Raw genomic sequence first — 20,040 nt, forward strand, 5'->3', positions numbered from 1 at the left:
GGACATCTGGGGAGGGGGGACAAAGGGGTTGTACTTTCGAATGTTACGTAATATATGTACTACACTAATAACGACTGTATGCATTAAACTCGAGAATTGAACGTGTTTCTATGTGTGCTGGCTACATTAGGGATCGGCATGAGTGGAGAGAAACAGATACAATAAAGTACCCTCTTCTTACCTTGCGATCTATAGGGCACATGTTTCTATGGCCCACGGTTAACGAAAGTGTTATGTGGCAAGCACAACAACTAACTACCTTTCATCTTCCCAACGTACCCATTAGATACCTTTAGGTACCCATTGGAACTGTGCGCCCTAATGATCCCATAATTTTAAAAAATCCCAGTCTTCACCAGGATTCGAACTCGGGATCCCTCGGTTTGGAGGCCAAGCGCTTTACCACTCAGCCTCGGCGACTCCAAGTCCAAATTTGTTCAGAAACTAACTGCATTAGAATGTCACGGCAAAGTGATCTTAGAAGTTTGAACTTTTCAGTGTTTTCTTATTGTTCATTTATTTTAAAAGTAGAGTTTTCTATATAAACATAAGATAATCTTGGTCTGAAAATAATTCAGTGTGAAAAGCACACGTACAGAAGATCTGATGTTCGTTTTTGTTGAATGTAAAATCTATACTATAAAGTAGAAAGTAAGGCGTGTGGATGTATGTATGTACATATGTATGATACGAATAGAAATCAAAACCGTTTGACCAATCTTGATAAAACTTGGCATAAATGTTCCTTGGGTACTAACTGGAACCGTGACGTATGTATAGTAGCCTTAAAACAAACTTAAGACCCTTAAAAAAAGTTGTCCAACTTTTTGAAAGTATTCCTGTTTATGGATCTAGTCCATGTTTACATGAGATCTCTAGATCTAGATCTAATTTTTAAAACTACACTTTGCACAGATAGTTTTTCACTTTGACACATGAAAATTACAAAATATAGTCTATTGATTTCATTAATAATAAAATTAAGCTTCAAATTTCTCTTTCAAAAGCATTTTTACATAAATTCATCCCTTATATCTGCGAAGTTAGAAGTCCTGACGTACTTTATAATTCCATTCATTTAACAAATCGGGTAAATCCGTTTTAATTGTACATTATATCCCATTCATCTCGCGCTACTTCCAATTTTAATAGATATGAATGTATCCGCTAAACGGGTTAACCCATTTTCGCAAAACTAATTTTCGTGGCGAAAGAGAAAAACTTGGAAGGAACATTAGCTAAGTTTAACATACATCTAAATCCAATCCACTACATCAATTCACAAACTAAGGCCCGCAGGCCGCGGGTAATGTCCGGCTAGTATTACATTACAAATTTCGAGTGCCCTAGATCGGGTTGTTTATACAAGAAATTATATAGAAAAATATTAAAACTAGGGATTCGAACCCTGGCTCTTTTGGTTTGTCATGGTTAGCCAGCTTCGCTTCACAGTGCAACATGTGTGCTATCATATTTAACCTTGACATAAGGTAAGCCTCGTTCTGACTTCTCGTGCTGATTGGGAGAGACTACGACAGAGACACAGAATGAAAGGAAAATGAACAAAGCTAACTGGATAGTGCTTCCTGCGTTATTGATTTCTACTTATCCCCGGTACTCATATCACTAATTAAATGGACGCACCCTCGACATCACAGAAAGACCTGGGGTCGGATGATGATGAGGAAGAGGGTGGGGCGGTAAAACAAACACATTGGCGATCGACCAATCCCCATCGGTAGACTTCAGCGCACTGCCTCTCTATACCGGCAGTGAACCAGCGTTGGACATAACACACAGAGTACAATAAATTATTTAAGCCACAAGTTTTATGAGTGGTTAGAACCTAGACCCAGAAAGAACATTTTCTTAAGACTCAATTGTATTCGTGTATAACTTGGACTGGGTGACCTCAAGGCAATTATAAAATTACAAAATAGTTTATACCATTCTAATACATATATAATGTCATATTCTTTCACGGGGATCAAAACACAATGGCAAGATATTGTCAGGGATGTAGTCTATTCACAGAACAGTAAAAAAAAATAATCTATAAATAAAAGATGGCATCGAAGAGTTTTTTAAAAAGTTGCAAAGGGAGTTAAGTTCGTATAAATCTGAAAGAATAGTAACAATAAACAAAACAGTAATAACTGAATTTAGAAGGTTGTGTTAAAACAATATATTAAAGTGTCATCGCGCCTTTAGAAAACGAAGTTGAAAATGCATAATAATGTAACAATGAATTTCAAATAGAATGTGATAATACATTATTATGTGATAATCTACATGTGTAGAATCAAACAATATACCAGGGCAGATGGTGTAACTTAATTGGAGGTGATGAAATCTGAATAATACAAACACCTTCGCCGATTCTATGGCCGACGGTTTATGAAGGAAAATTCCCTTGTTTTCCAAACGTATGCCAGGTACCCATTAAAGTTTGGTGGATTTGGAGTCTAAAGTCCCGAAGTTTAAATCCACAATACAAAATTGTGCGGAGTTTTAACTTGACCCCAGAATGGGTGTGGAGAAATGTGTACAAACTTTTTAACAGACAGACTGGGTGAGTGATATCTGTCATAGGAAATAATCAATGAGTATAATACTTGCATATTTGTAATAGATAATACAGAGAGATATGGAGGCAAGATTTTATGCTTATGGACGCTATGCTCTGAGCTTGAGATGGAAAGGGAGGGAAGCCATTAAAAAAACAAACATTCTGATAACACCAAATAGACAAAAATAAATATAGGTGGAGTGGGTGTAAAGGGGAGTCCAGCCTGTCTCACCCTTTGTTGAAATTTCTAATCCAAAAGCATGACAACCTTGAGTCCAACGGAGTTATTTCCCCTAGTTGATGTTGTCCTGTTTAGTTTCCCCTGTTTGACTCTTTAAGAGAAAGGCAAACAAGTCGGGTGACTAAAACAATCGGTGGTGTCCCTTTATTTTTTTTTTCTTTCGCAGGCACACCTTCTTCTCTCTCTCTCCCCTCGACGTCGTTTTGTCCTCTTCACCTGTTGTTAGAGTGACCACGTCATCAACAATGGGAGTCACTGTTTAGCTGTTGTTCTAGTTTGAACCGAAAAGTCTTTTCCGCCCTCGCCCCCACCTCCGTTTCGTGTTTTAATTTGAACGTGGACACTGGTCGAGACACAGACACGCACAGGGTATTTGCCAGTAACGCTGACATTTGTCCGTCAAATTATTCCTCTGGAGAGAAGATGTCTGCTGTCAGAAAGTGAGTTGACAGTGGCTAGCAAACAGTGGGACACTTTTTTACGTGTGTATGTCGAGTGTGTGGTGTGTGTGTGTTAGAGGTGGGGAGAGTAGTTGAACTTAATACAAAGATAAATTGGTGGGGAGGGGGGGGGGGAATGAGCCAGTTAGTAAATCTGATGAAGAACACATGCGCTCTTCAGCTTCCAAGATTTTTACATAGAATTTAACGGAAAGACAAAGAGAATAGAAGTCAGAATGGTTGACTAGTAGAGTTCTTCAGAAACAGATTCAATACAAGTTATACTAGTGTCAGTCAAGTGGGTCTAGCAGTACTGCCAATCAATCGCCATTTGGTAACGCTGAGGGGTAGCTATCACAACGCATGGTACCTTTATGATTTATTTCAGAGGAAGCTGACTCTTGGGCAAAGTGAAACCTGACATCTTAAAGTTATAAATAGATCCTCGCATTTATCATCTTTGTTACACTAAATTTATTGGCGGAAAAAAATAAAGAAAGACAAAGCTCAGTGTATGTGTTATTTACCTTAGCTTCATCCTGGAAAGTAGGAATTAGTCCTAGGGAATGGGGTGAACTAGGCAAACACAATGAATACTTTATATTGTTAATTATTAATATAAATAAAAGAAAGGAATCTGTGGTGTAGAAAGGGATGTATATAATAAGTTGGTCACACATTGACTAAGATTCCTTTACATAAACAAAATGTAACATATCGTAACAAAATATGACATTATCTTGTTCATTCCATCTAATGATTATTCTAATGTTTTTGGAACGTATGATGTGGACAGATGAACATTGTAAAATACATATAACAAACAATTGTACAATATATGTAACAATTACTTGTACAATACATATAAAAAACAATTGTACAATATATGTAACAAATTCGTGTACAATACATCTAACAAACACGATAGGCTACAATCCACATAACAAACCATTGTACAATACTCATAACAAACTACACAAAAGTGGTACATAATACATTGTGAAAAAATATCACCTACGATCATTACACATACACTCTCTCTCACACACAAACACATACATACACACGAATCCTCCAGCACATGCGGGTAAACACGCATAAAATATTTTTGACTCACGTGGAAAAAGTATCTACAAGTTAAAAAAAAAAAAAAACTCCTTTTGTTCCCTATCTTAAAACTAGTGAGCCGCGAAAAGTCCAACCTTAAAGCAGCGGTTCAAAGTAGCCCGCTTTGATCAATCGTTTAACCGGCCTCGTCTAATGTGCTCAAAAGATCAAGCCAAACATTTTATGAGAACAGTTGGGGGGAAAAATCTTTGGCTACCACACATCCCTATTTGTCATTTAGCTATTCTGTCCTTTAGTCCCGGGAACTCTCTGAAAAGCATGACTTCAGATTCTTTTCCTTTTACGCTTTTTTTCAGTTTCTTCAAAAAGTGTTTTTTTTGTTGTAGTAAAATCGTCATGTCGCATTGAAGCTTTGATGGCCATTTAGAAATATGACCTTAAATACTGGTACTTTATAAAACGGTTAAATGGACAACGGTCACCGTTACCCGGGAGCTTGGCTTGGGACCAAACTTCACGTATCTGATAATCTGTTATCCAACAACGATGACGTCAGAGTTTTTTAGCCCACAGACCAGTCAGACCTGATGTTGTTTTACTATCCCTACTCACACGTCACGTCCGGCGTCAGAAAGAAAAAAAATGGAGGATGCTTTCACATTCAATGAAAATAGATTTACGTTCTGGGTGATCATTAGCTCCTACTTCGTGGTCGAAGATTAGCACAATCTTATTTTCTATGAACTCTGAAGAAGTCCGATTTTCGCTTTGAAAATCCGATTACACGAAATGTAGCATGGCTTGGGCTTATTGCAGTATTTCTACAATAGCCTACATCTACTCAGTTGTTTTTTGTTTTTTTTTTTCGGCTTGTCTTTTTCTCTTTCCTGTCTGCTACACTCTTCACTTAGTAGCCTAGAACACAGAAACTGGCGTCTCAGTGCCACGAATGATCATGAGCTAGTTTTTCCAATTCATGTGCGTTGATTCCAAATTGTTTGGAGAGTTCTTGAAGGCATCATTATACCTCCTGTGTCGACAACCTTAAGAAATGTTTTAATTGCAAAGCTCCAAATACATTTCCTAGATATTGATTATATGACACTCTTGAATGAAACCTTTTGTTAAAGTTGATAGGTGAATTCTCCCCTCTACCAATGATAATTATAATAATCGCTGGGAGACCCCTCAAAATTCAAAATCTTCCCCCAGGATTCGAACTTAATATTCTTTGGTTCGGAAGCACAAGCACTTTTCCATTAACCTTTATTTCTCTCACATAAGCAGCTCGGAAGTTCTGAAGCCAGGCCTTCATTATGTTGGGTTCTTTTTTTTAGCGTCCAATTTGTAGAGCTAAACAAAAAGTCAAGGGAAACAAAGAAAAATTGGCGAAAACCCAATGATGTAATTTTTTTGGTCAACAGAAAATATGATTGTCTTTCAAAAAATCCTGGCGCATGGAAAACTAAGGACAAATATAACCTCCAAGTCTCGCAATGTTTGCCACTTTGATTCAATTTAGTAACACAGTGAACAATGCTGTGTTTTGTTGTGTTTTTTGTCTAGCATCAAGACTAGTTTAAAATAAACTTTTTCCATGTGTAAGCAAACAGGAAATAAAAACCCACTAAAATTTCATGTTCGATTGTAAACAAAGGGAAAGAGAGAAACTTCAAGCGATATGTGTGATTCTACAAAAGTCCTGAGTTGTCTAATCCTTTAATTCAACGTTCTAATGTAATGTATTTCTAGGTAAGCAACTGAATACAACCAGCAGGTTTCAGAAAACGTTTGCCTTTATAGAAAGTACACGTACAAACTGCTTCATTTCTTAGCATATGAATAGTTTTTGAGTGCATCTGTCGTTGATTTTCATTCCAGAAAGAACCAACAAAATCAAAAGAACAACGACAAAAACACAACAAGAACATCAACATCAATAATAAAAACAAAACAACAACAACATATTGTTCTGATTAAACTTGTGTGGATCGCAGGCTTTAAGGTTTCGCTTCATCCGAAATTTTTTTCTAAAAAGTAGTTTCCCTTTCAGAAGTTACGGTTTATGGGGCAGATGATGTAAAGGTCATCTGTTTCTGTGGCCCCACGGTTAACGAGGGTGTCATGTGGCCAGCACAACGACCAACCGCCAACTAATGTAGGTAACCCTAAGAGCTGGGTGGACTCAGAGGCGCCCTAAAATCCCTAAATTCGAAATCCCAGACTTCACCAGGATTCGAACCCGGAACCGTCGGTTGGGAAGCCAAACGCTTTACCTCTCATTTATCGCGCCCCCTCATCAGAAATACGAAACTATTTAACACGCGTCTTTTCTTTGTTGTTTCTTCCTTAGGGAAACGAACCTAGTCATTAGAACAATGATGAAAGTGGAAGAGCGCCCTCCTGGGGTGGAGAAGGCGGAAGGGGTTATAAAGTGTAACACCCCCTTCCCCTTTACAAGCGTTCCACCGTATACCGTATGGTATCCTGTAATCTAATACTTGCGACAAGGTAAGGCAATTATGGACGCGTCTATAAAAGAACAATTAGTGTAGTCACATATTTTATAGCACTGTTAGAGAAAGAGAGGGAGATAAATACAACTGAAAATTATCCATTAAAACAAAATTCTGTTCGCCGCCTACAACATAATTATAGAGTCGTTAAACAAGGAAATGTTAAATAGGTGGTCGGTCTTATCACTGGTGGACCGGAGACTGTAATTTTTACATTCGTTGAACATGTTACAGACAGTCAAACGTAAAAACTAGCACAGGTGAAAGAAAGCTAAAGTACTTCTTTAGGATACTGCCATTGGTGAATACATGAAGAGGAAAATGTACAAGGAGTGGGGCAGTTAAAAAATATATACAGCTAGGAAATTTTGTAGGCCCCAACATTAAAATAGCAAGCTAATTTGACTCGAAAGATTATACAAGATTTTCTAGAAAAGTAGATAGATAGATAGGATAGTTTATTTTCTCTCTTTTCCACTCTGCTCTACATTTAATTAAGAAGCGTTTAAGTAAGTTTCCCCTTTCAGGCCTTGCGATCTACAGGGCAAATGATGTAGAGGGCATCTGTCCAGTGGCGTAACTAAGGGGGGGGGGAGGGGGGGGGGAGAAATTTAAAATCCCCCCGGGCCCCCACCTAGGGGGTCCCCCAAATGGGTGTCCGAAATTTATTTGTAAATACATAAATTAATATATTTGATTGACAAATAGTGTCAACGGGTGTCTTTTTTTTCAACATTTATGGATTAAAAATTTATCACAAAGACTAAACCTAGATCTAGGTCTATCAGTACGTTGACTTTGTTGACATTTAAAAAATATTTTTTCCCACAGAGATCAAAGTTTTTTTTAAAGTTAGTTTTACATTTTAAACTTTGTTGCCAGGAATAAAACTGCATGATATACAGCGAATTCCAGGTATCTTGTTACCTTTACTAATAATAGATCTAAATGGCTACTCTAATTAACCTTGAAGCAAAATTTACAGAATCGAGTATAACAGATCCAAAAGTTATTCTTAATAATGCAAGAATAGTCCATTATTAGGGTTTGGTGTCTATAATTTCAGAATTAAACTTCACACTCGAGTTATTACCCCTCTATTCATCTTTCCTCAATCCAATGGAAACTCTATTTTTATTTCCATCTAATCCTTTTGCTTTTGTACAAAACATAAACAACAAACAATAACGTAATATCATATAATATTAGCACATCCTTCCTTTTGAAGTTATTATCACACCCTTCCTTTTAAAGTTCTTAAGAGTGATATCTACCATTTGCGGGGCCCTATGCAAAACGGATCGCGCGGGGCCTAGTCTGGGTAGGGATGAGCATAATGTCAATATTATTTTTTTAAATTAGAAAATAGGCCTACTTTCGTCTTTGCAATAAATTTTTATCAAATGAAAGCTCGCAATGCCACTTTTTATTTATTGGCACCCCAAAATGTCAATTTCGTCTATTCTTCAGGAGATTTGAATAAATTCAAAAAAGGTTCAGGACTTTATCGTATATTTTGCCTTTTCATGAGATTTCCTAGAGGCCCTGGAAAATCAGGAGGTCACGTAAACCCTGTTATTTTATATACGTTATAATGTTTTAATTTAATAATGTACACTTAGAATTAGCGCGTGTCCTATGAAAGCGCGGGGCCCACTGCGACCGCATAGGCTGCAGTGGCCTAAGGCCGGCCCTGTCTACTAGGAACTTTAACAATTCGTTCACTTCTGGTTGTCTTGACTGGCACAACAAGTTCTCTAGACGTTGGTCTATAACTGTCTATTTCGTTTGTTCCAACAGTTTGCAGTTCATTGTCTCCATCGGTATCATAGTACCCAGAGATGTCTTCATCGAAACTCTTATTCAAAAAGCGTTGATTTCTTCTGTATGTTTTTCCGTTGTCTTTATGATGTAAGATCTGGGTGCTGAATGTTTTTTATGACAACTGCTTTCTGCCATGTTTGACCTAGACGAACTCTCCGACAGAATAATCTTTAGGTAGTCTTGCTTTTGCTTTTTCATCTGTCGTTCGTTGAGTAATGTCTCTGCATTTTCAGCTACCGATGGTTTCAATAGTTTGGGATCAGTTCGAATGATTCCCTGAGTATTCTACTCGTCACCAGTTGTGATGGTGAATACGGCAGTCCACTTATCGGAGTATTTCTATACTCGAGCATAACGAGATATGGATCTTTCCCACTTTTGTATGCTCTGAATCCTTTTGCTTGCGCACAAAACATAAACAACCAACAATGACGTAGTACCATATAATATTAGGACAGAATCTTCTTCATGCAGTGGAAAATTAAGAATTTTTTGCCTATCTTGAATTCTGGTCAAAGCTCTTGCTCCCAATTAATAAAGTTCGGAAGAAACTACAAAAGTCTGGACTGCAAATATGGAAAGCTGCTAAAGAAATGAGTACCCTTTCATGCTTTCTGCAAAATGATGAGAAACTGACAAAAACCCAATCCATCAAAAAAGCAAAAGAAGGTAGTGAATACTATGGATTCCCTGTAATCCCTGTGGGAAGCGTGGTCGAGAGGCTAAGTGCGCTTGAACTTGGCTTGTCTTGGCTACCTAGAAGGGGACTCGAGGTTAGACACCCGACTCGGGCAGAGTTACGTTTACTGAGCGCCTAAAGGCAGAACGGAAAACCAACTCCTAGATTGGACCAAAGCGCCCTGAGCATGCTATAAGCATGAAAGTAACGCTATATAAAAGCTATAATAATAATAATCAAAACAACCAGAAGAAAGAAAAGACTTGATGGGAAGTTGAGTTCTAATGTAGGACTGTCAATAGAACTGCAATTCAAACGTGTTGCGACAGAAGTGCTGGACAGATTTCACATGGAGATGAAGGGAAGATTTCAAAGGCTGGAAAGAAAATGGATACCTTTGGGTTTCTTCTTGAACCAAGACACCTGTTACAAACTGTGCTACTTTTCCTGTTTGTATGATGAAATAAATGGAAAATCGCTTTTTCAATGATGTCATTGATGCACGAGCACTTTTCATCAACAAACCAGTAATACAATCACCAATAGACATATTGAGGAAACAGGCTTCATATGGTAATTACGTGTGCTCAAACCTTGCAACCTCCTCCGAATACCGCTAACTCAGGCCACTTCCATTACGTCATGTGAGAGATCATTCTCAAAGCTCAAGTTCATCAAAAGCTATCTCAGGAGCACAATGACACAAGAAAGGCTTATCATGGCTTTAATGTCAGTGAAGTCACCAATACTAGAAAGTATCGATGTAGTTGATGTTATAGATGTCTTTGCTGCACAGAATGCACGACGTGAAGCGATATCAATTGAGATTTGTCACTTGTGCATTATTTAACTAATAAACAAGGCTTTTATTCATTAAAAGAGTCTTGATTACTTTTTGTTAAGTTTACTGATATACTGAACCAATTTGATTTGGGGCTTATATATTTTTGCGTACATTATTCCATGTCATATGTCGAATGTCAAAATGCAAGGGGCCCCCAAAGAGGTCAATCCCCCCGGGCCCCCAAATCCCTAGTTACGCCCCTGCATCTGTCTATGTGGCCAACGGTTAACGAGGGTGTTATGTGGCCAGCACAACGACCAATCACCTTTACTTCCCCAACTAATGTCAGGTACCCATTAGAGCTGGGTGAACTCAGAGGCACGCAAAGATCCCGAAATTAAAACTCTTAGTCTTCTCCAGGATTCGAACCCGGGATCGATCAGCCACCACGCGTCCAAGAAACATTTACTTTGTACATAAAGACCCAAGGCCGGATCTACGCGCGTGTAAGGCTGTACAACAGTTTATTTGTTTTGTCACAAAGCACAAGTGCTACAAATGCACAATTGCTTTGCACAGGGCATCGCCTTTAAAAGGGCTATCACATTGAAAAAAAAAATTAAAACAAAATATACCTAAAATAAAATAAATTTAGGCAAATATTAAATTTAATTAATAAGCAATCTATTTCTTTCTTGACAAATATGACGTTTCTATTTTTATATGTATTAATATTATTAGAAGCATGTATGTTGTCTGCACCAAAACACTGCCCAGGACCTGCACTTACTAAAATGTTCCACTGTATCTACCTACTCATTCGCTAGTAGTATTTGCCCATTGTTCTATATATGTCCTTAAACTTCTCTTATATGTCCTTAAACTTCTCTTTGTTTAATATTAATATAGGTCACTACCACGTTATGATAACTTACATCTAAATAATATCAACTTGTATTGGTGTTTGTAGCCACTCCACATATAACTACAGTACATTATAAAGTTTCTATGAATGGGAAAAGAAGGATACCCCCCCCCTTCAGTTATGAACTACTCAATAATATTTACATTTTTTTATTGCCAGCCTATGATTACAGATATGACAAAGCTAACTTTAACGAGCGAACAAATGAATCATATCTCACTCAACAAAACTCTTGTCGAAAGGGGAGAGAAGAATGTTCTATTTCAGCCAGTATGTTCAAGAGTTATTACCCATAAAAGTGTATATAACACACCCATTCATGAAACCCCCATTTCCCAAAATGAAGGCCGAGAAGGGGGGGGGGGGGTTTACAAACAGCAAGGGAAATCAATGAAAAGAGATTTATTTGAATGCTGAGAAAATATCGACTGTAAAGAAAAGGGAAAGAATAGAAGAAAGAGAGAGAGGGGGGGTTGCCTTCCCTTGTCGTGGAGACTCTCAGTTCTATGATAAGAGTCATGAAAGTAGTTTTGTATTTTATTCATTTTCTTTTTTATTTCAATTCTTTATAATAAACTGATAAGAATCGCAGAGGGTCAGCGGAGCGAGGCAGGGACTAAAGAGGAAAAACTACGAGTGCAGGTGAAAGGGAGAGAACACAGAGTTGGAGTAGAGGGACATTGCTAGCAGACGACAGGAAACTATAATCACGAAGACTACTTAGTACTATGAACTTGTGGCAGTCAGTTGAGCAGAGACATGTCTTTTGTTGAAATTTATTGATTCATAATCGATAAGCTGTTACATAAGTGGAATTCGCACCTTCCACTTTTTTTTCCATTTGGAAACTCCCCTGACATTAGGTGTTTTTTTTATTTTGTTGTTTTTTTCTGTTAAGTCCAAGAAAACGCTTTAAAAAAAAACAACTAATAGTCTTATTAATGTATAATTTACACTCGTTGAATTAGATTAATTCTATGTATTTAGGTTAAAAGGCTTAGTGGCTGAATGGTAGAGAGCTTGGCTTCCGAATTGAGAGGTTCAGGGTTCGAATATCGGTGAAGAAGTGTTTTTAGTTTCTAGATTTCTAGGGCGCTCCTGAGTCCACTAAACTCGGGTTGGGGAAAGTAGAGGCAGTTGATCGTTATGTTGCCCACATGACACCCTCGTAAACGGTTGCCCATAAAAAAATATGATCTATACATCATCTAAGGTCTGATATTGGAAATATACTCTAATTATAATAATTTTAAATTGTCAAAATAAAGGCGGATTTAGGGCTCAGAACACTATCTCACTTTTGGAAAGTGAAGTCGTACGCATAGCGCTACAGGAGTGTCCACACTAGGATTGCTGAAAGCGTTATCTGTCCTAGACTATTTTTCTTAAGCTATTACACTTTTTGTTGATTAAAATTGTATGTATACAAATATGCAGCTGAGTTATAGTGGCGATGTAAAACACAGCCATCATCCGGTCATCTTAAGAATCGAAGACATTGACCCATTATTATATTAATAATCTGAACATGTTAGTAATAGAATAATTGCTGATGTTAAAAAAAAAACAAAAAACAAACAAACACCTAAGCTGGCTGCTCTTCACTTCATGTAACAGTATAGTTATTTTTTTTTGATTTAACTCTTTCTCTCCTAACAGACGCTACCAGCGTTGGTTCCACCAGAATGTGGTAAATAATTACGGAGAGAAAGAGTTAATAAAACGAAATTGTATATTCTTAAAGTTTTCATATCTACAGACTTTATTGTCGTTTCTGTACTTCTAAGTATGTCTGATTACTTTCTGGCATGCTCCAAAGAAGAAATGAAACAGAATAGGTTTTCGCGAAAATAAAACGTCTTGGAATGTTGAGCTTACATACCCACATCTTTTATTACCACTAATTTACATAAACGCTGCAATTACCTAGTTGTTAAGATAGACCTGAGCTCCTTTCATTATCTCCACTGTTACATCCCAGCCGTCTATTACAATTGTATACTCCATGGAGTCCCGGGTCAATGCGTTTGTTAAATACAGGTTTTGTTTTGTTCCAGTGCAGGCATTTAGCATCCTACATTTATAACCATAACCATTCAATATCAGCGAGTCTTGCTTTAGGGAGTAAGCCTATACTATAATGGCAGGGGGCGGAAAAATGGGTTTTCGAGATGCAAAAGTTAACAAAGAAAGTATTTTGGGGTCAACTGAATTTGTGGTTCATTGTTTCCTGTTGCTTCTTACAATGTAACCTGCATACAGTAGTGCCTTCTTCCAAAAGGTGACTAACAGAAGATGTTTTGGATGTTCACTAGTATATTCTATACTAAATAAAACACTCTTTATAACATTACATTCAGCATTAGCTGATCTTCGTATTTTTTCTCCCTTTATTACCTCTAAGCTAATTTCCTATTTCTTTTAATGAGCGATAATTCATAACGTAAAAATCCGCCATGTTGAAATTATGTTGTGCTACAAACGGAAGAGCTTATCAAAGTTAATTTCGTACACCGGATACACCAAAAAGCTAGATTTTTTTAGAGACTTTCCGCCATAGATGAAAATCTCTAAATAGCTCTCACGTCACACAGCGGGAATTCCTAAAAAAAAACTTTTTTTAAAAAATCAGTGTAGAGTGTGCTTTAAGACATATATGTTGGTAGAGCACTTAAGGGAAGATAAAAAAATTATGTGGACCAATCAGAGTGATACTAGAATAAGGATCCCTGTGGTGTTAAATCATTGTATATGCAGAAGCTATTGTTTATTTTCATATTAACTATTGCATTTCGAATTATTAAAATTATACGTAGGCCTATTCTTTCATTGCTTGTGTTAGTGGGTAATATTCGATTCCTGACATGCAACAGACTCAAGTTTCTAGAGAATAACAAAAACGCCAGCCATTAAATGCCACACTGTATACATAAATACATTATAACTCTGTTCATTATGGAAACTTTCCTTATCCAATACCTTAATGCCATGAAGGAATGATTAATTTAAATAAGTGTTCTTGAAATTAACAAAAAAAAAAAAATCCACATTAAAGGCTTCTTGTTTCTATTCGTTCTTCTTAATCAATGACTCAATAATACATCATGATATCGCCAATGAAATGAATGGGCAATTCGTATTATTTCTGCACTGCTCACTGTCAGAATCGAAGATGCAGACGCTGTCAAGACCAGACTTGGGATTCATATTCATTTTTTAAAAAGCTCAATAAGAGTCATGATTGTTTTAGATTGAAAAGCGATATATTACAAGATAGTGTCCTAATAGGCAATAGAAGCATGCACAATATTTTACGATTGCCAGCACATGAGCGCTGTGGGTGTTTTGTTAGCGCAGCTGGTTTCAATTATCTCACACGCTAAAATAGTTAGTCTCATCCCCTAAGGAAGACATCGATTGATTCACTTCCGGGTACTGTCAGCTGAGGCCTCCCCCTCCCTCCATAACACATGATTCCACATAGAAATCCCCATTCTCATTTGTAATCATCATTTTTTTTTTATTTCATGACCTTCCCGAAAAATTAAACAAAGAATAAGATAATGAGCGAAAGGAACCGGAAGAAGGTTAGTTTACCTGCCCCTAAAAAATGTCACGATGCCCTTAACAATCGAGTAAAGTTAATTAGTTTAATCATTTTTAAGGCCAAATTTATTTTTATCACTTCTAGTTCTTGCTATAAGTTTATTTGGACGGTCGAGAAAATTATCTACGAGTTGAAATCTTGACCGGTATATAGTCAGTATACATTGAATATTCGTGAAACTTTAGAATAAAAATAACTGCGTTCTTTCATCCATCAGATAGTCGTGGACTATATTTAACCCTTGGATCTAACACTTCGAATGTAGATATAAAGTAGCAAAAGAAACTTGTGAATCCTTGGTCTTGTACCGTGGGAACCAGCAGGTGGCGTTGATTGTGATAGGCCCAACGTCGCGTAAGATCAGAAGGTTCCCAAAACACAACCTTTGGTACGATTTTCCATCGCCTAGAGCGTTGATGCAATTCACATGACCCTTTTCAGTCAATCGCGGTTATTTAAAAAAAAAAAAAAAAAAAAAGATGTTTACACAATCAGAAAGAAAATATGAAAATAATCATCTCAGGTCTAAATGGAAAGGCATTGCAAATATTGAAACAAAGTGTTGTACATTTGAAATGGTTAAGGGAACTGAGTTTGACTTCACACAGTCTCATCACGTGAAGCGACATCCATTTTTTTTTTCTGTGTAAAGTTGTCGGACTGTGGGAGCTTACAGAAAGTGCGATCCCATAGACTATAGACGTATCACGTATCGTCATTGGTTTATATATATATATATATATATATATATATATATATATATATATATATATATATATATATGTATGTGTGTGTGTGTTATGTATGTGTGTATGTGTGTGTGCGCGCGCCTGCATGCGTGGTGTTCAAAACTCCATGTCAACGCCTTTTTCTGTAAAGCCGTCAAGGTCACTCTATTAGTTGATGTTATTTGTGGACTATATATTAGTGGACCAGTGGACCATATCCATATATTAGTGGACCATTTCCATACATTAGTGGACCATATGTTTGTGGACCATATGTTTGTTCTTCAAAGTTGCTCTATTCCAATTGTTTTGATGTCCTTTATTTCTACAAGGTCCATCATTACCAACAGGAAGTGTTTTGGTCTAGCGCCTCATAGTGTATTCATAATTAATAAGGCATTGAACTACATGTCGCGCTTTGTTTTAAACCATCGTGATATGCTGCAGTGATCTTAGATTTCCGAAATACATGGAGTTAACAGATCCACACCTTCTCCCCAGCCACTTTACAATGCCATCACATCAAAACGAACACTTGAAATGGATCAGAGCTTCGCTTCTGTTTGTATCAACTTAGATCTGGGGCTTTAAACACCAGCTATTTATTGTTTTTTATTTTCATGTCAAGATTTTAAGTTTCATCTTTACCGTCTGAAGTTTAGAAAATGAACATTCGTATTTATTTAATAGAGAGAAAAGAGAAATACAATTGTTAGAGATTTTTGTATAGGTCGGTGAAGTATAAATAGACAGCTCTTTGGTGTATCCGGTGTACTGAATAAAGGAAGGGTTGATAAACTAGCTGTTTTTTGTTTGTTTGTTGTGTTTGTGTTTGCTTTTTTTCTTTTATGAGCAATTTTTTAGTGTATAAGAATTGAATTCTCAACGAGCTTCGTTTGTAGCTTTTATTAAGTTAGTAACATATGGGTTCTAATTATGTTTTTGTAGGGAAAATCTTAAATAGAATAATATACAAAGAAATAGCATGATAATGAGTGAGTGTGTGTGTGACAGAGAGAGAGAGAGATATGTTTTGGAAAATTCCCTATCTTTAATATGGATAAGAAACAATTGGTCTATCATTAGCTAGACACTACGTGGTTTGAGTCTAATACACCTCATATTAAGTCGATGGGGTCCTGTGTGTGTGACTATCAGATGAACATCGCGATTAGATGGGCGCTGACATTCGAGGCAAGACACTGACGTGCTAATCTCAAGGGGGGATCGAGGACAATGAAGCCCCCGATGGGCGGCTCTTTAGGCCGGATAATTGATGCATGTTCATTTGAATAATCTCCGTCTAATGCAATCCCATATCCAGCGGCAGCCCTTAAAATTTCACCATGGACTGTAATGGTTCCTGATGGCTTGGTAATGGATATGACACCATAAGCTAACGATGACTGATATGATATGAATAGTTGTCTCCAAAAAAAAATGTGGAAAAAATATATAAAGTAATTTTTAAAAAATAAAAAAGGAGCTTATCTAATGGGCAGAGCTCCACATTTACAGAAATGTATCTCAATACAGCATTTGCCTTTTTCAATATCAAACACATTTAACTAATCCCCGCTATTTAATTGAGTATAATTTGTTAATTGTTTTGATTAACTTTTTTTTTTTGTTAGCAACAATTAATAATTGTGCAAAGCTTAAAATAGTTACTAGAATTGTATGGGAGAAATAACGTGCTTGACAATTGCACTAAACAGACAGACAGAGAGATGAGTGAGTTGAAATAAGCTTTGTAAACAAAAGTTTTTAAAAAGACTCACTGATAAGACATGAATAGGCGTCTGCAATATGAACACATTCATTGAAATTTTGTATTAAAAGGACAAAATAAGTAAGTTGTAGTTTTTAAAAATATTTGTAGGCTGTTTTTTGTTTGCTGCTAATTTTCGTGTGTCTTTTTGTTTTTTTATATTTTAAAATTTAATTATAAGTTAAAATGTAGATCTAGATTTTATGTTGAACTTGTTCACGAGCAACAATATATATAATGAAACAATCCCATTTTTGTAAATACGAAAATAAATACAATTATCGATTAATGACTAATGAACAATACATTTATATATTAAATTAAATATGTTTCAATTTAAAAGTTAACCGATTTACAACACTTATTTCAATACGTAATAATAAAAGAAGATAATTTGAAATGACATAACTTCAAGAACTGATCTTTTCAAAATTATGATTTAGTTTTGAAAAAAAGCACTATCAAGAATTAACAAGTCACAGACCTATATAATTATTATGATATTTTGAAACCATGATAACTTACATGCCACACTGCCCGTTCATTAAAGAGCACTTATAGCATGGGTTATAGATCTAGCAATCTCTATAGCAGACGGAGTACAAGGATGCTATGTGGCCAGCCAAACTACCTTTAACCTATCATCACTTCTTCCATTTCAGCAGCCTGTCTAGAGTACGAATATATTGTGTTGGTGTTTTTTTTTTTTTTTTAATAAGAACTCTACCATCGTGATGGAGGAATTGGACTTTCAATAATGCTGAGAATAAGACTGAATTAAATGTAGGTGTCATTCTTGTATTGATAAGAACAATTAATGAAAAGTTTGTTTATTTTTTCCACGATTTTTATACAGTTCCAGTTTTATACAGAACAGTTCCTTGAATCTTTCTTATGAAAATGTTAACATAGACAGTAAAGAAAATGTTAACATAGACAGTAAAGAAAATGTTAACATAGACGTCATAGACAATAAGACAATAAAGAAGTGAACTAAGCTAAGCACATTCTATAAAATGTGTTGATACTATCCGTGATAAGATGATGATATCCATTACTTCTCACAATTTATTCTTATCTTTTTTTAAAAAAAAATCATGACAACGAAATGTTATGTCTTCTAGAGACAAATAGAGTTCTGAAAAGCAGATGTGTGATCGCTTTAATACAGTTGATGGCAAATTTTATGCACAGATTAAAATCATCATTAAAAAAAAAATACTTTTGAGAAACACGACTTAATATAACTTGGAAATCAGTTGATCGATTACAACTCAAACAATATTATCTAAAAGTCAATGTTTTGTGTGACTGATTTCAATCAATACATCTAATAAAACTAATTGTAATACTAAATCCTAAATGTAAACATTATTTTTATTTACATACTTCTAATCAATTTGTTAACATTGTTAATATACTTACTTCAAACTGTTCTGTCCTAAATTAATCCAAGCGTAAGTACAGTTCGTTTAATGAAGAACCAAAAGAACAATTGTTGCTTAGAGTCCCATAGCTATTTGAATAAGCTCCAATGTAACTGAAGCTAGATATATCCACAAACTCTCATCTATAAAGTAACTTCAAATGTCTGGAATAAAGAATGCTATCACCACAAGTAGATTAACTTAGCAACTAGATCTATGACAATCTGTTCTGAGACGGTACTCTCTCACTCTCACGATATCACAGGTAGCGGGGATCTAGTTTGTCCCTCTTCAAGCGCCTGCTTTGACGTCTCGTCTGTCTCACACAAGTCACTTTCACAACTTTCCCCTTCCGTATTTTTTTGTCCCTTCCCCAAGCGATAGCTCCCCCCGTCTTTAGAAGATTTCGCGGTCGCGAGGAAGGAGTAGCAGACGTGGTTCGCCGCGTGCAATAACGCGCCACCACCGCAAGGCTGTCGAGATCGAAGAGACGCAGGAGTAGCCTCCCCCCTACGCTAGGAAGGGACACCTATTTGCGATTCTCTCGCGCTGATGACCGCGCGGCTGCCCCTTAGGAGGCTGGTTTGGTCAGAAAAATGGACTGGCTTTGAAGTGGAAGAATTTTAACCTAATTAATAATGCAAGAGGGACGGTCCTTTTATTTAAATAGGAATATTCAAATAATTATTCATTAATTAACATTGTGTAAAATAAATACTATATGGGGATCTTAATTGTTTAGTCACGGTTCCATGAAAATACATAATGGGGATTTTAATTCTTTAAGCTACGGTTTTATGTAAATACTCTATAGGGATCTTAATTCATTAGTTACGGTTTAATGAAAATATTTTATGAGGATTTTAATTGAATTTACGGTTGTATGAGAATCATTGGCTGAAACAGTATAGAGCGACATACAGGAACATGTAAAAGTGGGAAGGGAAGATACGACCTGAATTAAACAAGCAATAGAAAAAAGAATTCTTTAAAAAACAAAGCTTTTTCTAAAGGAAGGAACTGCTAATTACTGCCATTTACTGAGAATTACAGTGTTTAACCCCCCCCCCCTTTTTCTGCTATATAAAACAGAATTAATTAATAAGTAGTAAATAATTAACTGATTGGTTAATGTTAGGATTGATTCGTGTAATGTCATTGACTATGAATAATTATGCCAAATTTCAAGAGATTGGGAAGTGAGAGAAGAATGAACATGTCAAAACGTAATACGGAAATTAAATCCATAGATACCTCCACATCTCTCATTAAGTAGCATTTATTTCCCTAATTTCGATATCAAACAAAATAATTAATCACCAATAATTAATTGGTAACACATTTTTATGATTGATTCATGTCTTGTAAGGGTCAATGATTAATTGTGCAAAGTTTTAACTTGATCAGAAAATGGGAAACAGGAGAAACATGTTCAAACTTTTGACCAGACAGACAGAGTGG

At 36.2% G+C, this 20,040-nt stretch overlaps 1 protein-coding gene across 1 annotated transcript in view; it reads right to left on the bottom strand.

The window, feature by feature from the left end:
- LOC106052485 (protocadherin alpha-13-like) overlaps window positions 1–18,982 on the bottom strand; it is a 40,357-nt gene extending 21,375 nt beyond the window's left edge. The window contains exon 1 of the mRNA XM_013207878.2: window positions 18,578–18,982. The gene's annotated coding sequence lies outside the window, so the exon portion shown is untranslated. The remainder of the gene's footprint in view (window positions 1–18,577) is intronic.
- Between the last annotated feature and the right edge of the window lie 1,058 nt (window positions 18,983–20,040).

The sequence above is a fragment of the Biomphalaria glabrata genome, chromosome 8 (assembly GCF_947242115.1).
Source record: "Biomphalaria glabrata chromosome 8, xgBioGlab47.1, whole genome shotgun sequence".
In the NCBI taxonomy this organism is placed as follows: Eukaryota; Metazoa; Mollusca; class Gastropoda; family Planorbidae; genus Biomphalaria; species Biomphalaria glabrata.